Here is a 25703-nt window from a genome sequence, read left to right as displayed (position 1 = left end):
TGCTAAAATTAAAGTTCCTCTTAATGGTTAGCCATAATCTTTGATGCCATATACCTGGAATTCTGTGTCTGCCTCCTTCATAAAATACCCTTGAACTTATTCAATACTTAAGTCAGAAATTTGTATTCTCTTATGATTTCTGTTATCTTTATCATTTTTACTGTTCGCATTCTATGGAATTTTCTTTGTATTACAAATGCCACTTAATTATTTATACAAAGTCCATGGGAATGCCTAGCACCTGAACTCAGACTCAACATCTTTTAATTAGAATACCACTGGAGCTGCTGAGTTCATCTCTTGTGGTCATCGGGTATATATAGGGATTTTTGTTATTCCAAAGGCTTCGAACAGAAGTCAAAAGTCTTTCCAATTTCATAGTCAAGCATTGCATGTAATTGAGTTGCTCACCAGTTCTGACATTTTCAAAGATGCAAAAAACATAAAGATTCCATTCTAAGATATTACTATTTTCTCTTTCTCAGCAGTTAAGAAATAAACTTTGAAATGAGATGGAATGAAAGGAACAGTATGGTATTTTAAAAAACTCATAAATGCTTACAAGAGGCTGTTGCTTCCCTAAATCCAATTAGGAGGACCTAAGAAAACTGAATCCTGGGACTGAAGATGTTTATAAGGATATTGTGATTAATGTGGCTTTACATGTCTGACATGGGCACATGTGTGAGAACAGCATATGAATTAAGATAATGCAGAAGACAAAATGGGAGAAATGAGAGAAGGCATATAATGATCCCAAAGTATTATGTCTCTCATGAACACTTAAAGATTATTATAGTTACTTTTTTCACATTGCTGTGACCAAACTCTGACAAGTGTAAGTTGGGAAGAAACTTTATCTAGGCTTATGATTTGAAGACAAATTGCATCATGGCAGGGGATTTGTGTGGTGGAAAACTCAGGGCATGGACCTGTAACCAGAGAGGAAGACTGTCCAAAATAGAGGCCATGCTATAACCTGCAAGAGCAGCCTCCAGTAACTTACTTTCTCTAAGAACATTCTACCTCCAAAATGAGGGTTGTCTAGCTTTTTGACTTTTCCATGCTACATTAGACAGATAATATATACAAGATCTTCACTATATTTACTAAGCTAAACATAGCTGTTAGACTAAAGTCAGTAGAGTTTTAGTGATGATTGTCATCACAGAGAAGCAAAGCAGTCCTCGTGAAAAGATTTTAATTATGCACAATCTATGTGCAGTTTAACAGGTCTATAGTACAACCCAAAGACAGTGATCAGGTGAAATTTCTAGCCAAAACACTAGTACAGAAATGAGAGAAAAAGTATTATTTACAAGGACACCTTTCCCTTTGATACATAGGGTTATCAGTCAAAATCAACGTGACTTCAAGTTTGAGGAACGTAATCAAATCAATATATTTCTGTAACAAGAATTCATCATGGCTATCTTTGGTGTGTTTATTATGAAAATAAAAAGAAACATGGAACTATTACAGTATTTAATATTAGCTGGGGAAGGAATGCATCAACACGTGGATTCACAGGGGCACTTTCCGTTCTTAGTTCTTATACTGCTTATAAGAAACTTTCATCTTGGTTTTATTCTTAGAGTGCTTCACCATTGATCACACATATAGGTTCCGCCCAAAAGTGACGTCATGATTAAGCTGTAACTGTGATCAAAGGAATATTTATATATTGGGAGAAAAACCATACTAAATAAACATGATCACACTTAAGTTAAATGGATGTTTAAGCAGACGTGAGATAGCAACTCAACATAGAATTGAAATACACTAAAATACTGTTGGATTTCCCAGGATTTTTAAATTCTGAGGTTTTTGTTTAGTAAAAAGTAGATTATTCTCTCAAACAATACAGCCTGGTCAGTTTTTCCTTCTTCCACTCCTCCTTGCTCCCTGTTCCTTCTCATCCCTCCCAGATGCACTCCTTTCCTTGTCCCTTCAGAGAAGAGCAGACATCCAAGAAATAACAACCAAAACCTACAGAGCAGGTTACAGCAAGGCAAGGCGATAGCCAGGTTAGACAACTCAGCAGGAGCAAAAAAATGTCCTAAGGGCAGACAGGATTATCAGGAGCAAACCTGGTTTTACTCTTAGGAGTCTCAGTAATCTTAAAATTGGTTTTCTGAGCCTTAATTCAGATTGAAAGTTAGGACTACACATTTCTCACTGTTTATGAGTCTTTGATAATCAATGTGTTTAAATGCATAGAAATCAATTGCTTTCTTTCATTTGAACTTGCCATAATTTTGCTTGCATTTAGTAGCTCTTCTGATGTGAAACACTTGGTAAGCTGGCTATCACCTTGAAGACACCTGTTTAACTCATAGAAAGTCTACTGAAACTGCAAAATCAATAGCCAGTTTCTACATCCAGTTCAGGTACAAGTTTGTTTGAGAAACTACAACAAATGGTATCAATAAAATAGTGCCAGAATTTGCCCTCAGTTTCTTAGCTGCCTTACCTCTGAAAAATAAATGTTCACTCTCCAGTCCGCACCAACACTTTTATGCGATTGCTAAAATGACTGATAATTTAACCGCATGGTCCTTATGAACTTCAGATATGATCATTTCCATGAAATTATCTATTTTTACACCTTTTCACATAAGTGTTCTTAATGTCCTAGACAAAGATATGAATTGAGTATTTAACATAATATAAATATTTATAATTACATAACAACTTTATATTTATATTATTTAAATTTTAAAACAATATAATTAGAATATTCTTCTCTTCCTTTTCCTCCTTCCATATACTTTCCCTTTGTCTCTCTCTCTCTCTCTCTCTCTCTCTCTCTCTCTCTCTCTCTCACATACACACACACACACACACAAACAAATGTTCACACAGACACACAAATACACACAGGTGTGTATATCCATTTATTTATAGAGATGTTACAAAATATATGTATATAATATATACATGTATATACAAATGTAAAATAATATGTGTATCACTTTCTTTACTTTTACAAGTCCTTCTTAAAATAGTATCACTGGCCACTATTTATGACTATTTCCAGTGTTTTTCCATTGGATAAAAATTATTGTACTCTAATTTTATTGCTCTTAAAACCTTTTGATATAGTTACATCTTGTCTGTGTCCATCTGTGTATGTCTGTGAACAAATGTGCATACACTTGTTCTTTGTGTGCTTGAGAATGTGCGTAAAGCATTGATCCACATCTGAAAATCAAAGAAAACCTCCAGTATCAGTCACTTTCTTGCCTTAATGTGATACATGATTATTTGTTTAAATATTGTTTTTCACTATTTAAGAAAGATTAGATGGTCCACATATATATGGAAATAGCATACACATACCTAAATAAATACAATGCAATAATAAAGATTTAAATATCTTTAGGATATAATTGGAGGCATACACAGATATCAGAACACTAGTGTTCAAAAAAAGATAACAAAAATGTTTTATACATTCTATGAAGAAAAGTAAGATTTTTATCCAAAATAAGACCCTCATATGGAATAACTTTAGCAAAAGCTAAAATGAAATTCTAATGGTATATTTCATATAAAAGAAACAACTGCAAACCTTATGGGAAAAGAATAAGGTATAATATAAATTGCGGTGACAGTGACTAAGGAAAAAAGGGGAGAAAAGTGTCAACCATTTTTTCTCAAAGAGCTGAGAACCTGTTGCAGACACATTAGTATAAGAGTAGAAATACTGGTGAGGGCTCTTGCTCAGCTTTCACGGAAGCGCATCCACTATGTCAGGCATTAGCTAACACACTGACTGTCAAATCTACTATGTAACAGAACACACTGAAAAATGTTGTTAAGAAAAGTTGCTGTTTTGGGCACCCTTGTCTTTTGCAGGATGAAAAGCTCATAAACTCTTTAAGAATTATTATTAATATTATTACTTATTTTGAGAATTTAATATATACACATGTACTAGGTTTGCATTATTTCTGCCCTCTTTTTTCCTCAGTCAACTCTTCCAATAACCTTTGCTTCTTAGTCTGTAAGATATATATATATATATATAACTACACACACACACACACACACATATATATATATAAATATATATGTGTGTGTGTATACATATATATATGTATATATATATATATATATATATAATGTATGTATATTTTTATTAAGTACCAATATCATCTGCTGAGTTCACTTACTTACTGTTCAATTGTTTATGTGTTTACCTCATACTGCTTGGGACAGCATAATTATTGAGGAGTTTATCTCTAGAAAAAATTGATTCTCTATTTTTCAGTAGCCATTAATTCCTGTGGCTCATTATCTGTGAAATGGAATCTCCTTCATGACATATATGAATGGTCTTTCAACAGATGTTCTAGTCTTCTGGATCTTAATATCTTAAGCAATGCTTCCAGAACCTTAAGTATAAGTATTGTTTATATGTCAATCAAGAGTGGATACCACGTGGTCAATTGTTCACAACTTGAAAATGTATCCATTTGTGCAGAATCCTTTTTACAATTTTGCAAAGGGGTGAGAGCTATGGTTATGTTATGGTATACATATGAGTATTGGGATGTCATTAGAAATTATCCTGGCTTAGGGAGTGCCAGCAATAGTTCCTCCTCCAGGGCTGCTGGCATCACAGCCATGTACAGTACACCTGGTTCACAGTACCAGGTGTGTATTCTCTTTTACAGAACCTGATTTAAATCCAACCAGGTGGCTGTCACTTACCTTCAGGATGTAAGTTTTACAACTGTTTCTCTACTTTGGCTTTCTACTTTCAACTTGCATAATTTCTTCTAGAGCTAGTCTTGCTTGGGGTCAGTTCCTGCTTTATTCCTCAAAGTTCTCAGTCTCAACATTAGAAATAGGGTCTTACATTCAAACTATGACAAGTACGCAAATGCAATGGCTCTGGTCGATATATAGAAGTATCTTAGACTCACTAGCCAGGCTTGAGCTTACACTATCCCACCCATATCATGTGAATATAATATTCTGTATTCCTATAGTTAGTTTTGAACTATTAATCTTTATATAAAACAGTTTTGATGATATGATCTAAAGTTGATATGCTACCTTCATCACAGTTAAAAACCTCATGATAATATTTATCTTCAATTTTTGTTTGTTTCTTTGCCCAGTTGTTAGTTAATTCTAAAATAACAACAATAATTCTGCTATTTTATCTTTGATATTCAGACTTACTAGTCTTGTGATAATTATACACACACACACACACACACACACACACATAGACACACACACACACACAAATAGTATGCCACAAGAGATAGAGAAATGGACTATATTTTAATTGTCACTGATTCCAGAAGTCCCATCAACACATTTAACAAATAGCACTAAAGTTATCTCCGAACATAATACAAATACAATTATATTGATTATGGTTTAAATTTTATATCCAGTTCTTCAAATTTGACTCTTGGCTATTGTGGGTAATAGAAAAGAACGAGACTGAAGGCTCAAAGTAAGAATGCATGTTAAGTTTATTTTGTCAAAAGTAGTTGTATGTAGTATGATTGTGACCACAGTTTTTACAATGGAAATTGCTTTTGGCTTGACTACAATTATGCTCTTGTCTCCTTAAAATGGCATCCAATTCACACTTGTGGAAAGGAACAAAAAGCACTATAGTTATTTTTTCTTCCTCTTTTATGCTATAGAAAACACTCTGTGCTTACAAAAATGATATTTAGCTTATGTGCTGTAAATGGACTGTGACCCACAAGCATCCCTAAGTAGTATTCATCATTTGGCTGGTGTGCGCGCATATGCAAGGTATGGCCAGGAAAAGCAAACTTCGAGCTTGGTGACAGGGGCTTCTCATAATTTAAAATGGGATGGAGCTACACAAACCCATTTCTGCAGGACCTTTATAGCTTGCGAGTGAATTATTCCTGTCCATAAAACAGAGAACCTGCTGTGTGGTATTTGTAAACAGCAATTTTGTTCGTAAAAACAACATAAACCTTTTTATGTGCCTGATGCCCATTTCCTAACTGCTTTTCACTGAATGTGTCTCACATATAAATGAATGTTAGGGGAGAAAATAGATGTGCTATGCAAATAGTGTCTCCTACTAGTTTCTGTGATTAATCAAATAGGGCCATTTATCTAATAAAATTATGTCTCATGCAAATTCACGCTGCCTGTGTCGCAGCTGTGTATGGCTGCTGCTCTTGCTGTGGTGGCTGCCGCACAGCATGTCCCAGCATCTTGTTTAAGGAATGCCTGCATGCTTGGTATAATACATACAGTTAGCCTGGGGACTCACAAACACTTCCTTTCCTTTCACCAGTTCTTGGAGGGAGTCTATTTTGAGCAGAGGCACCCTGTCCTCTCTGTTCTGAAAACTTCATTTGCGCTTTGTCCCATATGGTAAAATTAAAGGGGGAAAGGGGATAATCTGAACCTCATTTTTTACTTACATTACATTGTGATCACTATAATGAGAATTATTGAACCGGTGAGAAAGCCACCTAACTGTGCACATCTGGCCTCTTCATCTGTTTTTGGAGATTAGTCTTCATATGGGGCCTCAATAAAAAGTTCTTATTCAAGTCTTTGTAAGTGAGATCTGCTCTTCTTTAGGAGGTATCAAGATGATCCACACCCAATGCCATTTGGCAAAGACCTTTGGAATGTATACTAGCAGAAATAGCAAGGAACTTATATTGCACCTAAGCCAAAATCTAAAAGAATAAATAGCTTAATCATTCTTACCCCACACTTCCCACAATTCTTGGACACACCCAGCTTCTCACTGGACTTCACACCTCTCCTTCAGGTCTATCAGTCAGGAAGCCTTCTCTGATCCTAAAAGCTCAAATCAGCTGTCTATATTTCATGATACTTTATTTGATCACATTGAATACTTTCTTCTTTATTATTCTGCGTTATGTTATCTATGTCCTTTACACATTTTCAGCCCTGTCTGTGGAAAGGACCATTTATAATGTGGACTTGTGGACTTTTGCATAGTTCATGATTTCATATCTCATGCCTTGAAAGATTTGTAGAAACCTTTGGCAATCAGTATGTCTGGTTAAATCAGTGTAGAATCAATGTGGATGGTTATCAAACCACATAAGTTGCATTAATTGGTAAGCCAATCTTTTTGAGATAATGATCAGAAATTGATTTCTGTACTCTAGGGCTGCCTCAAATTTTCTTCTAAATATAGGAGGAAAATCAAAATTCCTTCCTAACCATCATATTAGTCACTGAATCTCACTATCCCATTTATTAAAGCTTTGGGTGTTAATAAAGTCATCCTAAGTGCTCCAAAGTGGGCTTCTGGATTCATCAGAGTAATGAAAATTTGTTTTATTCTCATAAGCTATATGTGCTACTCTCTTCTGTAATTCAGTATGGAAAATCTGAACAGATTCAGATTGATTCAACGTTTTACTTCCATGTACCACTATGAGTAAACGGTGTGTGCTGAGCATTCTGTAAGAAGATGTATAAAGCCTGGGTTCCAATATCATTGTGTGACAATGGCATCCCTGTCAACATGATGGCAACCTGTGCTTCTCAAATTGTCATCTTCCATGCCACTCGCAGCTAACTGCTGGAACACATGGAGTCATAGGCTGTCTCCAAATCAGAATGATACCAGTATACGTGTCACACATGTCACTGAGCACATATACAGTTACTGAAGCAAAAACAATATTTTTTGTTTTTGTTCTGTTCTTTTTTTTTTTTACTTTTTAAAACTAGGTTAAGAAAAAAGACTGTAAAATCGTGATTAATATTCTGTAGGTATTAATTAATGTTGAACATTAATATGGAGGCAGTTTTTTCTTAACCAGCTAGTTTCTCAAATAATCACACAGTAACCTTTTAATATTTCAAAGCTTAGGCCTTTTACGAGTTGACTTTCAGCTAGCTAATCTAAGGTAACCCAACCAGCTCATCCCATCTGGCCACATGGTTAGGTATATCTCCAAGCCCACAGTCACATCTGTATCTCTTCATGACTCTTGGACAAAGGGTCTTTCTCTCTTTTTTTCCTAGACTTCCGAGGAAATCTTACCATATTCTCTCTACTTCTCCATCACCGTCTTTATCCATTCATTGTCCAATTAATCTGGGAAGCATTGCTTGTACAATAAAAGCTGTGCTTCATGAAACTTTGCACTTCCCAAGGCAACCAGATCTTGGGATCCAGAGTTTAGTGCATACATAGCAGTAGCAGATCAACCCAACCTGCAACTTCAAGTCTCAAGAAAAAAAAATAGCCCCATCATGAAGAAATTAATTTATCAATCATCACAGAGGCAGGGATGGTTAAGTATGGAAAGTGTGCCTTATCCTCAACCTCTCAAAGCACTGAGCACTTCACAGAACATTCTCATTATGTACAACATGTGCATGAACATACTGCATGCCTGGTTTTATTATGTCTGAATGCATTGCAACAGATGTTTGGCATGCTGCTTAAACTCCCAAAAGTTTGAAGTTTTCCCTGGAACGCCATTTTCGTCATTTACTGCCTGCATTTTACTAAGACACTGAAATCCCCTTTGGGGGTGCTGATATTGCCACTCCATTAGTGACAGTCTGGAAGGTCATTATCCATGAGAACTCTGGTCAAAATGGAGCAGATCTTAGACAACTTGAGCTTCAGTTTTATGAAGACCCAAATTTTCTCTCAACTCCATTATGAGACAAAGTTTTCACATTATACAAACCTAGATTCTCTCACAAAATTAATTTTTCTTAACATTAAGTATAATTATAATTAATCCATAGAGTTTTAATGATAGTTCCATAGGAGGTCTGTTTTTGAGAATTTCTTACACACCTACCAAAATAATGTGACTAATATCCGTCTCCCACTTCCACCTCTCATATCCATGATGAGCAGTTCCACTCCCGATTACATTCTTTTCTTTTGTATAGTTTACTAAACCTAGTTAGTGCTTCTAATATGTGAAGCAACACACTAGAGTGTGGGAAACCTAACAGTAGTGTGAGAGAGAGAGAGAGAGAGAGAGAGAGAGAGAGAGAGAGAGAGAGAGTTCTTTTTCCCCACAATGACATTTTCTCAAAATCAACAGCTCCTGACTCCATTTTGTCAGCAATGACATGCTATCAAGAGCTTCATTGTAAAGGGTAGTGCCGGAAGCTCATCTATCTTATCTCTGAGTGTTGGCTGGATTGGTCCTGAGCAGGTTATCAAGGCTTCTTTGAGTTTGTGTTTGCCTTAGCTATGGCATTTCTAGAAGACAGCCTTTCACGGTACTCGCCTAATCCTCCAGTGCTTTACATTCTTTTTATCTTTTTCCATTTCTATATTCTCAGTCAAGCCTCACTCCATCTGACAATGGCACCTGCCAGAGAACTGTCACTCAACTGTTTTCTTATTCTTTTTTTTTTAATTCCTTAAAAAATGACAGTTAGCTCAAAGACTTACAGTGGCAGCTATTTCTTTTAATCCACTAGAAACAAATCATGCATAAGACAGTCTTCTAATGTAACTTCAAATGTGTCAAACCGTACAGACAGAACTTACATAATGAACAAACTTTGAAAGTAGCACATACATAGATTTTTAGATTCCTCTTGTACACAGTTTTAGAGTGAGGAATATGGGTAGCTGGACAGAAATCAGTTATGGGTCCCTTGTTATTTAGGCGGTTGTATGTGGTAGTAAATTTGGTAAAATTATATGAATAAGGCACCTCCATCCCCAAACTTCTGGTATTCTAAATAAATCAAGAAAAGTGTTACATGTCATAGATACCAGGATTCATATATACTTTATATTTTATTATGTAACATCTAGTCATCTCAGATTTTATATAACATTGTCTTAGTGCAAAAGGGCACATAATGGAATAGAAACTAATAGATTGCTATCTCCCCTGCACCACACAAACATGAGTACAGGAAATGATATTTTTCTGCAATCATTGTCTCTTTTCCATCCCTCACTGCAAAATCTGTCCATAACAATGTGTGTGAACTTCTAACCCAATATCTTTGGTTACCGCCACCAGGAACACCTTTCCTTCCACAAGTGAGAATGAACAAATGCCAAAGAAAGAGGAACTCGAGCAAGGCAGATCCATGCCCCTGGAGAGGTAGATCAGGACACCGTGGGATGTGGGATGTTTTTAGGCCCTCTGCCCACCAGCAGCAAATAAGCCTGAGTGGTGCCATTGTGGAGAGACATGGACATGTGATGGAGAAAGATGGCTGAGGAGAGCTAAAGGGCAGTGACCAAGTCAGTTCCTCCATCTTAGTAATAATGTTAGTTCTGAGGATGTGCAGTTAGGCGATTTATTCTCATTAATCAAGGAAGAAAAAGCCTTCCAGTGAGTCTATGCAATGATTCAAAGTCAGATTTCTTAAAGCTTAACCAAAGGGGCAGAAAGAATACATTAATTGACCATCTTAATTCATTTTGTACCGAAACAGGGCATAAATCAATGATAATGAAAGAATCTTTTTTGAGTATGATTTAATTGTACAAAGGGCTGAGAAGGGAAGATTGTGTAACAGAACTCATATGGTTTCTGCTTTCAGAGAACATTATTTTCCCAGTTCCTCCAATGGAGTGTGTTTTCTGCTCCTTTTTAAAGCTTCCCCGGTGTCCCTTTGCAGTTAAGAAACATTTTATCATGTGAAACATTCAATAATTTAAATTTCTCATCTGATACCATTCATACCGTCTACTCTACATGGGTCTTCTGTCCCATATCCAAGAGGTGGCATAAGCTGAGGCTAGCCTGTCACTGCATGGTCTTTGCTCTTGATTGCTGCCAGATGGAATCGAACTGAAAGCAAAGGGAATGCTTTAAATGTTCTGCTCCAGATGAGAAAACTTCCTGTAAAAAGCAGCAGTAATTCATTAGAAAACAAATACATAAAGCGGCAAAGCCAGTGAGATCTGGAGAGGTGCAGAAATATTGATCCAACATCACACCTGTGTTTTCAAGTGGAATTAGGAAAATCACCACTTCGGAGTATTTGTGGCCCTCATCCACAGTCTCGATCGCTTTTCACCTCTGCTTTGTTCATATAGAAATGCTGACGTATAATTCATGCCTCCTATTCTAAATAAAGTTATGCCTCTTATTTTAAATAATCATGGTTCTGTCTAACATGAAAATTTGATTGTCTCATAAAATAAGTATAGCTACTTTTTTGAGTACTAACTCCACACCCAGCAATATTTTAGAATGGGGAATTTTGCACAGGGCTCTCATAGTGTGAGAAATTTATTGCCATATTATTTTGTCGTTATATGGATGAAGAAACAGATCTAGAGAGCAGACACCAGGCTTCCAGTTGTCAAATCCTTGTTATATGTAAGGTCTTGGCTGTAAATTTGTAACCGGGAACTGAATAGTGTTAAGATCAGGTACCTCTCCATGCGCAGGAAGCACACCCTGCAGACTTTCTCAGTTTAAGTATTGTTCTCAAGGATGTGATGGGCACTATCGGTTCTGTAAGGAGACATGCCTACCCACAGTCCTTTGCTTATTCCAGGTTTCTTTTTTTCTTTTTAATTATTTGATTCGATATTCTCTAGATTTACATTTCAAATATTATCCCCTTTCCTCCTGTTATCACCCCCTCCCCCTCCACTTGCTTCCATGAAAGTACTCCCTCTTTTATTTTACTCTTCAAGTTAATGTGATTTGGCAATCATCTCGAACATATTTTCAACTCAACCATATTTGAAAACATTTTGTTTGGTACAGTCATCACTTGAAAAAGATCATAATAGGATACCTTTGTGTTTTTTTCATTTTTAAATAGTGTTCTTTTCATTGTCTTCCAAGAATTCATTTGTTCAGGTAGAACTAAATAAGAAAAACTGATTCAATCTTTTATTTTAGGGATGAAGACTATTAGATCTATGTTACTGATAATCTAGGCCATCTGACTTGGGATCATGTGGCAATTTCGACCTAGATAAATAAATAATTAATTCATTATAATTAAATTATAAATAGACATACTTTAATGAGAAACAAATAGTGTTCTTCTGGAGAGTCTAGAATGAAATGAATTGATTGAATTTGTATTAATATTTTCAACAAGAAGGCAATGCAGTCACTGATGTGGGAAGTATGTTCTGGAGAACAGCACTCTTGGCTGATTATGTCTTCCAGGTCTGTAACAAGTCTTCCAAAAACTCCTGTATCTTTTTCCCCTTCTGAGAAGCTCAAAGTGGCAGTAAAACTGGGATGCCCATAAGAAGAAGCCTTTACTTATACCAATTGCTTGCTCTCTTTTGAAAATGACACGTTTCTATACATGGGTGTCTGTTCTGGATGTGTCTATGCACCACCCGTACGTACATCTGGTACCTACAGAGAAGTATTACACGTTCCTTTCTTTCCGTTTAGAATATGAAACTTCTACAATGAATCTTCACATACATATGTAGTTGATGTGTGCATGTATGCATGTACACATGTGCATATAGAAATACCAATATCAAAACAAGATCAACATACCAACCCAAAGGAACATACACCTAATTTAGGAATTTTATCATTAAAATTTTATGCCTGTAAAATTACTAATTGTATGCAATTCTATATCATTCATATATAAAATAGAAAATTAGATTTGTTAGGATTTTTTGGATACATGGGTGATGTTTATATTGGCATATGTGTCATTGATTGTGTATATGTATGAATGTATATTTTGTTATATAAACATTTGTACATATAACTGTAATCATGCCTTTACTTGTCGGAATACATACACATTACCTAAACTATTGACTTATTAATCTTTATTTTGAAGCCATCTCAATAGATCAAACAACTGAAAGGACGTGTGTGTGTGTGTGTGTGTGTGTGTGTGTGTGTGTGTGTGTGTGTGTGTAAAATCTGGAAGCTTCAAGATCATTTTTTCTTTATATCAATAATAATTTAAACTTACAACATTAATGTTGGGGTTACACTACAGAGGAAGTTGTTGGTATCCTTCAACCAAAAAAAAAAAAAAATGAAATAGAGAGCTGACCTACAGACAGCAGTTTAAAACTAAATTCAGTAGATAACTGTGCATCTACTTCCTGCTACTCTACAACACCAGGGAGAATCTGCCAGCTTGTTTGTCACAGGTACAGGAGACGTGGACTGTCATTCAGTGACCCTCTGAAGGCAAAAAGAAATCATTTAACACTTAATTTTTTTCCTTATAGCTTTTATCAAAAAATATAGCCAGCCGAAAATACCACCAAAAATGCACTGGAGCCAAGAAGATCCACACAAATGAAGGGAATTCTGGGCCATGCTTAGCTGAGATTATGGGAAACAAAAGACTGTTGTCATATTAATGCCAAAATTCATTTTGGAGACAAAATTGTAACTGCTTTGTTTTCCCGACATTCTAACTCAATTATAAAATCTGAAAACTTGTATTTAAAAAATAATCCTATTAATTCTTATACAAAAGCCAATTTGCGATTCAGTGGCACCGAGATGAATAAACCTGAGAATACAATAATAAAGCAGTTGATTCCTTTGCTTAGTTTCTAGCATTTTGCCTCAATATATAGGCATCCTAATAAATGAATATAAAAATAAATGCACTATGAATATTCACCATTTTCAATATCAAGATATTTTATCTTCCCTATCAATGTCCATAAGAATTACTAGGAATTTGAGTGATGAAAATTAATAGTTGAGTTAAGAAATAAGAGAAATAAAACAAAGTAAATGGCTTGAAGTGCCAGGCTCCAGATTTGTCCGCAAAAGGTTTTAGTGGGTTACTGTGCAACATCATAATTTATAAATTATAGTGTGCACTTCTCAGTATGAAGACTCTTAGGACAAGTACAGTTGGCATCTTGGGTAAGAGCCTGAAGTCACTTATAACTAGAGCTGCTTGCACCCCTGTCAGTCTTACGTGTTGTCACTGCATCAGGAGAGTAACTTCCAAATTTGTTTTGCTCACTTAGATTCATATACCTTATAGGAAGAGAGTGTATTTGTTTTGAGACAGCTGTCAAGGTGATTTCTTTTTTTTTTTTTTCTTTTTTTTTAAACGACTTTATTTTGCAAAACAAAGATAAATGTACAGATTTTAAACATTTTTTGCTTAAAATTATACATTTTTGTCAGTACTGTTTTTTCAGACATTAAAATAAATTTTACATAAAACCATGTGAATATATTTTTTAGTCAGTACTTGATTTTTTTCAAGGGCTTGACAGTATGCATTGAAAACCTACTAGTTACAATAAGCATAAAGTACATGTAAAACAAAACGCAACATGGAAATAGTCAAAGTCTTCTTGTTTTGTGAATATATGTATATTTTTTGTTTTCTTTATTTCTTGGACTTCATACAGTCTGTGAGTTGTTTCTGGGGGAGTGCAAGCCTCTGGGGTTAGCATCCCACTATCAGTGACTGCATATTATGTCTGTTCTTTTGTGACTGGGTTATCTCACTCAGGATGATCTTCTCTAGATGCAGCCATTTTCTTAAGAATTTGGTTAAGTCATTGTTTCTGGTGGCTGAGTAGTATTCCATTGTGTATATGTACCACAATTTTTGTATCCATTCGTCTTCTGAAGGACATCTGAAATCCTTCCAGCTTCTGGCTATTATAAATAGAACCGCTATGAACATTGTGGTGCAAATATCTTTGTTGTGTATTAAAGTGTCTCTGGGGTATATGCCCAGAAGTGGAATAGCTGGGTCTTCAGGTAGTACTATATCCAATTTTCTGAGGTATCGTCAGACAGATTTCCAGAGTGGTTGTATTAGCTTGCAACCCCACCAACAGTGGAGAAGTGTTCCTCTTTCTCCGCAGCCTCACCAGCATCTGCTGTCATCTGAGTTTTGGATCTTGGCCAATCTGACTGGTGTGAGGTGGAATCTTAGGGTTGTTTTGATTTGCATTTCCCTGATGGCTAAGGATGTCGAGCACTTCCTCAGATTTTTCTCGGCCATTCGGTGTTCCTCATCTGAAAATGATTTGTTTAGCTCTGTACCCATTTTTTAATAGGGTTATTTGATTCTCTGGTGTCTAGCTTTTTGAGTTCCTTGTACACCTTGGATATTAGGCCTCTATCTGATGTGGTGTTGGTAAAGATCTTTTCCCATTCTGGTGGTTGCCGTTTTGTTTTCTTGACGATGTCCTTAGCCTTACAGAAACTTTGCAATTTCATTAAGTCCCATTTGTTAATCTTTGACCTTAGAGCTTGAGCCATTGGTGTTTTGTTCAGGAAATTTTCTCCTGTGCCTATGTGTTCTAAGGTTTTCCCTACTTTCTCATCTAATAGTTTCAGTGTATCTGGTTTAATGTGGAGATCTTTAATCCACTTACACTTGAGCTTTGTACAAAGAGATAAGAACGGGTCTATTTTCATTCTTTTGCATGTTGAGTGCCAGTTGGACCAGCACCATTTGTTGAATAGGCTGTCCTTTTTCTGTTGAATGTTTACTGCTCCTTTGTCAAAAATCAGGTGACCATATACATGAGGGCTCATTTCTGGATCTTCTATTCTATTCCATTGATCCACCTGCCTATTTCTGTACCAGTACCATGCAGTTTTCAGCACAATTGCCTTGTAATATAGCTTGAGGTCAGGGATAGTATTTCCTGCAGATGTTTTTTTGTTGTTGAAGATGGATTTCGCTATTCTAGGTCTTTTGTTATTCCATATGAAATTGCACATTGATCTTTCCAATTCCATGAAGAACTGGGTTGGAATTTTGATGGGGATTGCATTGAATCTGTAGATTGCTTTTGGTAGGATGGCCATTTTTAAGATGTTGATCTTTCCAATCCATGAGCATGGGAGATCTTTCCATTTTCTGAGATCCTCCTCAATTTCTTTCTTTAGAGGTTTGAAATTCTTGTCATACAGGTCCTTCACTTGCTTAGTTAGAGTCACACCAAGGTATTTCATAGTTTTTGGGACGATTGTGAAGGGTACCTTTTCCCTAATTTCTTTCTCCACATGTTTGTCCTTTGAGTATAGGAAGGCTACTGATTTGTTTGAGTTAATTTTGTATCCGGCCATTTGTTGAACTTGTTTATCAGCTGTAGGAGTTCTCTGGTGGAATTTTTGGGGTCACTCAAGTACACTATCATGTCATCGGCAAAGAGTGATGTTTTTTCTCTTCCTTTTTGATTTGTATCCCCTTGATCTTCTTTTGCTGTCTAATTGCTCCAGCCAGGACTTCCAGTACTATGTTGAATAGGTAGGGGGAGAGTGGGCAGCCTTGTCGAGTCCCTGATTTTAGTGGGATTGCTTCAAGTTTCTCGCCATTAAGTTTGATGTTGGCTGTTGGTTTGCTGTATATTGCTTTTATTATGTTTAAATATGGGCCTTGGATTCATGTTTTTTCCAGGACTTTTAACATGAAGGGGTGTTGGATTTTGTCGAATGCTTTCTCAGTGTCTAGTGAGATGACCATGTGATTTTGGTCTTTAAGTTTGTTTATATGGTGGATTACATTGATGGATTTCCTTATGTTAAACCATCCCTGCATCCCAGGGATGAAGCCTACTTGGTCATGATGAATGATCGTTTTGATGTGTTCTTGGATTCGGTTTGCAAGGATTTTGTTGAGTATTTTAGCATCAATGTTCATAAGTGAGATTGGTCTGAAGTTCTCTTTCCTTGTAGGGTCTTTGTGTGGTTTAGGTACGAGGGTTATTGTAGCCTCAAAAATGAGTTGGGTAATATTCCATCTGATTCTATCTTTTGGAATAGTTTGGTGAATATTGGTGTTATATTTCCAATAAATGTCTGATAAAATTCTGCACTGAACCCATCTGGACCTGGGCTTTTTTTGGTTGGGAGACTTTTGATGACTTCTTCTATTTCTTTAGGTGTTATAGGGTTATTTAGATGGTTTACTTGGTCCTGGTTAAACTTTGGGACCTTGTATCTGTCTAGGAATTCGTCCATTTCCTCCAGATTTTCCAATTTTGTGGAGTATAAGTTTTTGTAGTAGGATCTGATGATTTCTTGAATTTCCTTAGTTTCAGTTGTTATGTCACTACTTTCCTTTCTGATTTTGTTAATTTGGATACTCTCTCTTTGCCCTTTAGTTAGTCTGGCTAGGGGTTTATCAATCTTGTTGATTTTCTCAAAGAACCAACTCTTTGTTTTGTTGATTTTTTCAATGGTTCTTTTTGTTTCTATTTGGTCTATTTCTGCCCCAATTTTGATTATTTCTTGCCGCCTACTCTTTTTGGGTATATCTGCTTCCTTTTGTTTTAGGGCTTTTAGCTGTGCTGTCAGGTTGCTGATGTGAGCTCTCTCCAGTTTTTTCTTGGAAGCACTTAGGGCTATGAGTTTTCTCTCAATACTGCTTTCATTGCATCCCATAGGTTTGGGTATGTTGTGTTATCATTTTCGTTGAATTCTAGAAAGTCCTTAATTTCTTTCTTTATTTCTTCTTTGACCCTGCTATCCTTTAACAGAGCGTTGTTTAGTTTCCATGTGTATGTGGGCATTTTGTTGTCTTTGTTGCTGTTAAAGACCAGCCGTAGACCATGGTGATCTGAGAGGATGCATGGGAGTATTTCAATCTTCTTATATCGATGAAGGCTCATTCTGTGTCCAATTATGTGGTCAATTTTCGAGAAGGTGCCATGGGGTGGTGAGAAGAAGGTCTATTCTTTTACTTTAGGATAGTATGTTCTGTATATATCTATTAATTCTAGTTGGTTCAAAGTCTCTGCTAGTTTTGCAGTGTCCTTGTTCAGTTTCTGTTTCCCTGATCTGCCCATTGGTGAGAGTGGGGTGTTAATGTCTCCCACCAGTATTGTGTGGGGTGAAATGTATTTTTTGAGCTTTAGTAGAGTTTCTTTTATGAATGTGGGTGATTTTTTATTTGGAGCATATATGTTAACGATTGAGAGTTCCTCCTGACAGATTTCCCCGGTAATGAGTAAAAAGTGTCCTTCTTTATCTTTATGGTTAACTTTTGGTTGGAAATTTACTTTATTCGATATTAGAATAACCACTCCAGCTTGCTTCTTGGAGCTGTTTGCTTGGAAGTTTTTTTCCCACCCTTTTACTCTGAGATAGTGTCTGTCTCTGTCTCTGAGATGAGTTTCCTGTATGCAGCAAAAGGCTGGATTTTGTTTATGTATCCAGTCTGATATTCTATGTCTCTTTATTGGGGAGTTGAGACCATTTATGTTAATAGATATCAAGGAATAATTGTTTCTGTTTCCTGCCATTTTTGCTTTATTGGGTTGAGTTGTGTCTGTGTTTTTTTCTTCTTTTAGTTTTCTTGTTTAGGAGTTTTCTTGTTTTTACTAGGCTGTATTTTCCCTCCTTGTATTGGGTTTTCCACCTATAATTCGTTGTAATGCTGGGTTTGTGGTCAGATATTGTATGAATTTTGATTTGTCTTGAAATATCTTTGTCTCTCCATCGATGGTGATTGATAGTTTTGCTGGGTATAGCAGCTTGGGCTGGCACTTGTGCTCTCTTAAGGAGTGCATGATGTCTGTCCAGGCTCTTCTAGCTTTCATAGTCTCTGTTGAGAAATCGGGTGTGAGTCTGATTGGTCTGCCTTTATATGTTACCTGACCTTTTTCCCTTACTGCCTTTAGTATTCTTTCTTTACTTTGGGCACTTGATGTTTTTACTATTATGTGTCGGGAGGTATTTCTTTTCTGGTCCAACCTATTTGGAGTTCTGAAGGCTTCTTTTATGCTCGTGGTCATCTCATTCTTGAGGGTAGGGAAGTTTTCTTCTATGATTTTGTTGAAGATATTTACTGTGCCTCTTAGTTGATACTCTTCTCTCTCTTCTATTCCTATTATCCTTATGTTCGGTCTTCTCATTGTGTCTTGTATTTCCTGGACATTTTGGGTTAGGAGCTTTTTGTTTTCTGCTTCTTCTCTGGCTGTTTTGTCTATGTTTGCAATGTTGTCTTCTGCCCCCGAGATTCTCTCCTCAATCTCTTGTAATCTGTTGGAAATGCTTGCTTCTGTGACTCCTGATTTCCTTTTTTGGTGTTCTGACTTTAGGGTTATCTCTTTTAGCGTTTTCTTTATTGTGTCAATTTCTGTTTTAATTTCCCTCTTCCATTCCTTTATTTTTTTGGTTCTGTTTTCCTCTCATTCTTTGAGTTCTTTGAGTGTTTTTCTTGTTTCTTCTTTAAAAGCTTCTGAATCTTTTTGCTTTTCCTCCCTTCTTGTTTAAGTAACTCTATCAGCGTCTTGAGGCATGATTTCAGGTCTGTGTCTTCTTTTTCTGGAGTGTTTGGAATTCCGATGTTTGCTACTATGGGAGAGCTGGGTTCTGGTGTTGCTAGATTGTCTTGGTTTCCTTGGGATATACCCTTTCTTTTTCCTCTTGCCATTTTGTTGTCAGTGATATGTTCTTGCCTTTCCCTTGTATCTGGTCTGTGTCCCTGGTACACTTTCTGTGTGCACTCCACAGAGATCTCTCTACTCCCCGGCAGCCCAGGTTCTGGGTGGCAGCTGGGCCAGGCTCTGCTCTGAGTCCTGAAGTCGCCTCCGTGTGGAAACAGACGTTTCTAAGATCTGTTCCTGGTCACAGATGCTCAGCCTCTACTAGCCGCCTTTCCGGCTGGAAGGTGGGCCAGGCTCAGCTCTGCGTCCCGAAATCGTCTCCGGGTGGGAACAGAAGTTCCTAAGATCTGTTCCCAGTCACTGGATCGGGGAGGACAGGGCAGGTCAGGGCAGGTCAGGGCAGGGGGTGCCCTTTCCGTGTGCACTCCGCAGAGATCCCTCTGCTCCCCAGCAGCCTAGGTCTCCCACTCACCAGTTGCTCAGCCTGTACCAAGGTGATTTCTTAATTAAACCTGATCAACAGCTAATTTTGTTCCGTCAACAGATGAGTAAAGGTGTTAACAATGTTGTTTAAAAACACGTTCTCTTAATCTCAATATCTCAGAAAATAATGTGGAATGGATTGAACATGAAATTTGAGGTCAGAAAAGCCAGATATAAATTCTATCCATATCAATTGCTGTTTGATGTTAACTGCATGAATTCTAACCATAGATAACATGGCAAAATGATGTGGCTCAGATGAGATTATTTTAAAGACTGTGTGAAATTGAATATAAATTAATATTTTTCCCTTGTAACAGTTTTGTTTACTTTGGGAACAACGTGTGTCATTACTTTCTTCTTTTTTTGTTTTAATTGGATATTCTCTGTATTTACATTTTAAATATTTTCCACTTTCCCTCTACTCCTCTCCCCTTTTCCCCTCCACTTCTTCCCATGAAGGTGCTCTCTCTCTCAACCACCTTCTGTACCTTAGTGCCTTGGCATTCCCCTACACTGGTAAATACACCTTCACTGCTTCTCCCATTGATGTCAGACAATGCTATCCTCTGTTACATACACAACTGGAGCCAGGGGTCTCTTTATGTGTGCTCACTGATTGTTGTTTTAGTCCTGGGGAGTTCTGGAGGGTTTGGTTGGTTGATAACTTTTTTCTTCTCATGGGGTTAAAGATTCCTTCAGCTCCTCAGTCCTTTCCTTAGTTCCTTTTTGGGAGACTCCATGTTCAGTTCAATGGTTAGCTGCAAGCATCCTCCGCTGCATCTAAATGACTGTGGCAGAGCCCCCGAGGAGACATCTATATCTAGCTCCTGTCAGTAAACATTTCTTGTCATCAGCAATTGTGCGTAGGCTTGGTGGCTGCATATGGGGTGGTTCTCCAGGTGAGGCAGCCTCTGAATGATCTTTTCTTCAATCCCTGCTCCTCTATTTGTCCCTGTATTTCCTCCCACGAGTGCTTTAATCTACCTTCTAAGACTGAAGCATCCACATCCAAAGTACTTGTTTGTCTCGATGTATTTTTTTCTAAAATTTTCTCTAGATGTTTCTTTGTGAAGAATGACTCAGTACCTTGACACAGTTATCCCAAGAAAAAACAATGAACTGACAATAAACTGAAATTTCAGATAAGGTTGGTGATTCTGTTTCTGTGCAATTAATTATTAAAGGGCTGAATAACCAAGAAACAATTCACAGACCTTATGAAGCTCAAAGAAAAGGAAGGTCTGTCTGATTGTGGATAGTGATCATCTATATGCTTATTAAATTCTGTTTATTCAGGATTAAGAAATTAAAATATAAGGAACATTTGGTCTTTGTCCTCAAAGAAAATTATAAACTTGTACTCAAAGAAAATTATAAACTTGTAATTAACTACTATTTCAAATGTTTATTATTGCATTAAAATTTCATAACCACTTAGCCGTCTCTCATGTCCTTCCCCACACCTGATATTGAGGCCCACATTCTCCTTCTCCTTCTAAGTGAGATTCAGGCTTCCTCACTTGGGCCCTCCTTCTTGTTTTTCGATTCTGTGGATCTGTGGAGTGTAACATGGTACCTGTCTCTCATCAATACGATCTACTTATAAGAATGGACATACTATGAATGTTTTTTGGGACTGGCTTACCTCACTCAGGATAACAGTTTCAAATTATATTTGACTACGGAATTTGTAATGCTTTTATTTTTAAAATTTCATTGTGTAGATTCACTACATTTTCTTCCTCCAGTCTTCCCTTGAGAGATATTTAAGTTGTTTCCAGTTTCTGGGTATTATGACTAATGCTACTATAAGCATATCTGAGCAAATGTTTTTGTTTAAAGTTGGAACATCTTTTTGGTATATGCCCTAGGGTGGTATAGATGGGTCTTTGGCTAGAAGTATATTCAATTTTCTGAGAAACTGCCAGTTTTATTTTTAAAGTTGTTGGACAAGTTTGTACTTCTACCAGCAATGAGGAAGTGTTTCCATTGTTTCTCATCCTTGCCAGCATGTACGAAGTTTTGGTCTTACTCAGTCTGATGGGTGTAAGATGGAACCACTGAATTGTTTCGAATTGCATTCCCCTGATGACTAAGGATGTTGAACATTTCTTTATGTGCTTCTTAGCTATTTGAGATTACTCTGTTGAAAGTTCTGATTAGTGCTGTACCACATTTTTTAATTGGGTTATTTGGGCTATTAGTATCTAGCTTCTGTAGTTTTTTTAAAATTTAGATATTAAAATATCTAATATATTATCTAATAAGCTCTTGGTTGGATGTAAGTTGGCAAATATCTTTTCTCAATCTGAAGGCTGAAATTATTTTCTATTGCATGTGTCCCTTATAATAAGTGATCAAATATTTTTGTTCTAGGAGGATATTAATGCTTTGACATTATAGTGTAACAACCATATTGGCAGTATTGATTGTAAGAAGCATTTCCCCTAAGCTTGTGTCTTATAAATGAAGACTTCATAACCTTAAATAAAGAAGAGTCTGTATGTATTTAATATAACAATGGGTTTATTCAAACTTATTCAAAAGAACAAATATTATTATTGCCAATAAAATTATAAAAAAACCATATAACATTTTAAGTAATATTTTAGCACAGATCAAGGAGCTCTATTTTTGATATGTTTCTCTCAGCATCACTTCATCAATCATAAATAAAAAAATGCACACATGTGAGGCACTTCTCTTCCTGAGGACTTAATGTTATAGCAGTCATAAAGAGAAATGCAATGAAGATACAAAAGACTACAGGGATAGGAAGTGTAGCACAAACCAATTTTAAAATATAGATGGAAGTAAGAGAAGACTTGCATGGAATATTCTACTAGTTTGATCTTCATTAAACCTTTCAATAAAGAAGCTCAGTGGCTTAATCGAATTTTTGTACTACATGTTTTTATGGGAGAATGTGTATGTGTGTTTGTGTGTGTGTGTGTGTGTGTGTGTGTGTGTTAGAAAGTAAACTAGGAATGTCTTTTATGTTGTCTTTAATTTTTCTGTAATTTTATAATCAATGTCACTTAATACTCACGTAATATTGGTCTTCAGCAAAATGAAAATATGGGCTACTCTACTCTCATGTAACATTTAGAGAATACACAAGACTTTCTTAACTCATTAATTTAGGGATTCTCAGCATTGAATTATAGTCTGAGTCAGTATGCCAAGATGGTTCATTAAAGTCCAAATTTTATTATATATTACATGCTTTATGCTTTTCACACAAACTTATTACACTGCCCAGATTAGGCAATCTCTAAAAGCACATTAGACTAATGTACCTGAAACTCTGGTTAATGTAAGTTTTATTGGATCACTGTAGCCAAAAAAGAGGTCACATAATGATTTGTTCTGATAATCATTTACTAAAAGAAAAACATAAGTAATAACTTACTGTTAAATGATTGACCTTGAAATAACTTTTAAGTAGTAGAGATTTATTTACATCACATTTCTATAAAGAGAGAAGAGCGAATTAGATGGTTTTGCCACAGAGATTTTTTTTTTATATTTTAGATTCCCAGAAGTACAGTGAGAAATCAACATAATTGAATGTTTACCCTTTTCCCAATTCTGAGGCAACATTTTTAATATTTCTTGCCCCACAAAAATTCCTGGAGCTTACCATCATCCAGGTTTCACAGAAACTTAGAGCAGTTAAGTTACTCAGCTACTTATATGCAAAGTCCAAATTTAGACCCAATTCCTTGGATAAAAAGCTTTTCCATTACATAGTGAGTGAATTATGAGCCTTCAAAAACAGCAGTCACTTAAAGACACATTTGGTTTTCTCTCCTTTGAAAGTAATGCAAGTAGTCTCCCAGTTTTGTTCTTAAGCAGTAACATTGTCGAAGGGGTAATATAATTACGACTTGGAAGTTAACTGTAGTGGTTCAAGTTCCTCTTGTGTCACTTGCTCTATGGACCAGTCCCTCCCACCCCCTTAAGCCTTACTCTCTACTTTTGTATACAGTAATAGCCATGGGTGTTACTTGAAGATTAGAAGAAGAAGCAGTCTTAAAACTACTATAATTCTATTCATATGGAAGTTGCCAAGGGTTTAGTTTACTAAAATGTTCTATGTATATTGCAGTTAAAACAAAGAGACACTTTATAAGTAGAAATTTCAATTTTTCGTATGTGATTTTTTAATATGTATGTAACAATACATTATATAATAACAGAGAATTTGTATTAAGGTTTGCAAAGAGGCATTTTTTATCTTTAAATCTGTATGTGTTCAACATGCTAAACTCTGAGAGAGGTAGCCTTGGAAATGGCAAGAAACTAATGGGTAGAAATGTGTGTTGAAAGTTGATGCAATATAGTTTAACAAAGACAAGAAAAAAGATATATAAATATATAAATATTGATGAAAGAGAAAATACATGTAAATATTGATTAATGTGTTTCTTTTATGATTGAAGTTGTAATAATACCTTATGTAACTTTTTAATAATTATCATATCCTAGCTGGGATTTCATCTTCCATAGTAAACCTGTCATTATCTCCCATCATATTCGACAACCTACTAATCAATTATTGTTGGTGTCATAATTACTTAAAACAAACCTTGAACTCAATGGGAAAGAAGGACTTAATTTGAGAAATTGCCTTTCTAAGATTTGTCTTTAGACATGTTTCTGGGGAGTTTTCTGTACTGATTATTAATGTAAAAGAGCTTAGTCTATGTGGGGACCAACCTCCGTGTATTGGTGGTTTATAATAATGTTGGCTGAACAAGAGTCATGAGAAAACAAGCTCATACATGGACTTGGCTTGATTTTGTGCCCATGAATCTTTTTGAAAAAGATTAGCAAAATTGAAGCAGATTTTAATTCACAATTATGTAGAGAGGATACAATAAGAAAAAAATGCTTAAGATTCTTGATCTAGTTACTATCTTGAAATCTCTCAATCATAGACAATTTAGGGACATATAAGCCATAACACCTTACTTTTCCCAAGTTGATCTGGATTGGTATTTGATTATAGCAACAACATTCACAAAAGAACAGAATTTCCTTAATTCATCTTAAAATGTTTGACATTTTTACTGATCCTTCCCAAAGTCTTACTTTGAATTGTGTTTTATGACCTTCTCTTATCAAATAAGAAATAGTGGGTAGATTAGTTAATTGATATATTAGTTATTTTTCAATTAGCATCTTTTTTCCTCCTTATCTGATGCATTATTTTTTATTAACTTTATCCACATAAATAGATTATCATAGAATGGCCATGATTTCAGACATCAGCTACCTGCTATACACATACATACCGCTGATATAGATAAATGACAGCTTTTATCTCTCTTTTTAGCCCAGTGAGTTACACATCAATTTAGAGGGCTGCCTTGAATTCCAAAACACAAAAAGAGATTTGGGAACATTTTGTATGTGATATTTATAAGTAATATATTATTTTAAAACTTATTTTATTTGAACAATGATTATTTCTTCCATCTTATAAAAGACATTGTTCTGGATTGGAATTGAAATGCGCCATAAACACTTATTTTTGAATATGTAGTCACTAGTTGGTTACATTTTGGGGGGGGGGTTGTAGAAATTAGGGTCTATGAGGCATAAGTTTTGAACTTAGGTCACCAGATATGAACTTTGGATATTATATACTATGCTTCCATCCTGTAGTTTTCCTCTTCCTGTTATACCAAGAGTGGTCAAGTCACACCACACTCTATTGTCACCACAAAGACACAGCAGCTTTTGTATAGACTGCAATTATTTAAACTGTGAACCAGAACAATTCCCTCCTTTTTTATGTTTTCCTTGTGAGGTGTTTGATCACCATGATTATTTCATAGTGTATTATTCTAGGACAATTTTCAAAGAATAAAAGTATTTCATTTTGATTTCCTTTTTCACAGTCATGTTTTCCTGA

This window comes from Micromys minutus (genome assembly GCF_963924665.1).
Source record: "Micromys minutus genome assembly, chromosome: 2".
Taxonomy (NCBI): Eukaryota; Metazoa; Chordata; class Mammalia; order Rodentia; family Muridae; genus Micromys; species Micromys minutus.
The sequence above is the reverse complement of the archived record's forward strand: the minus strand, read 5'-3'. Positions refer to the sequence as shown.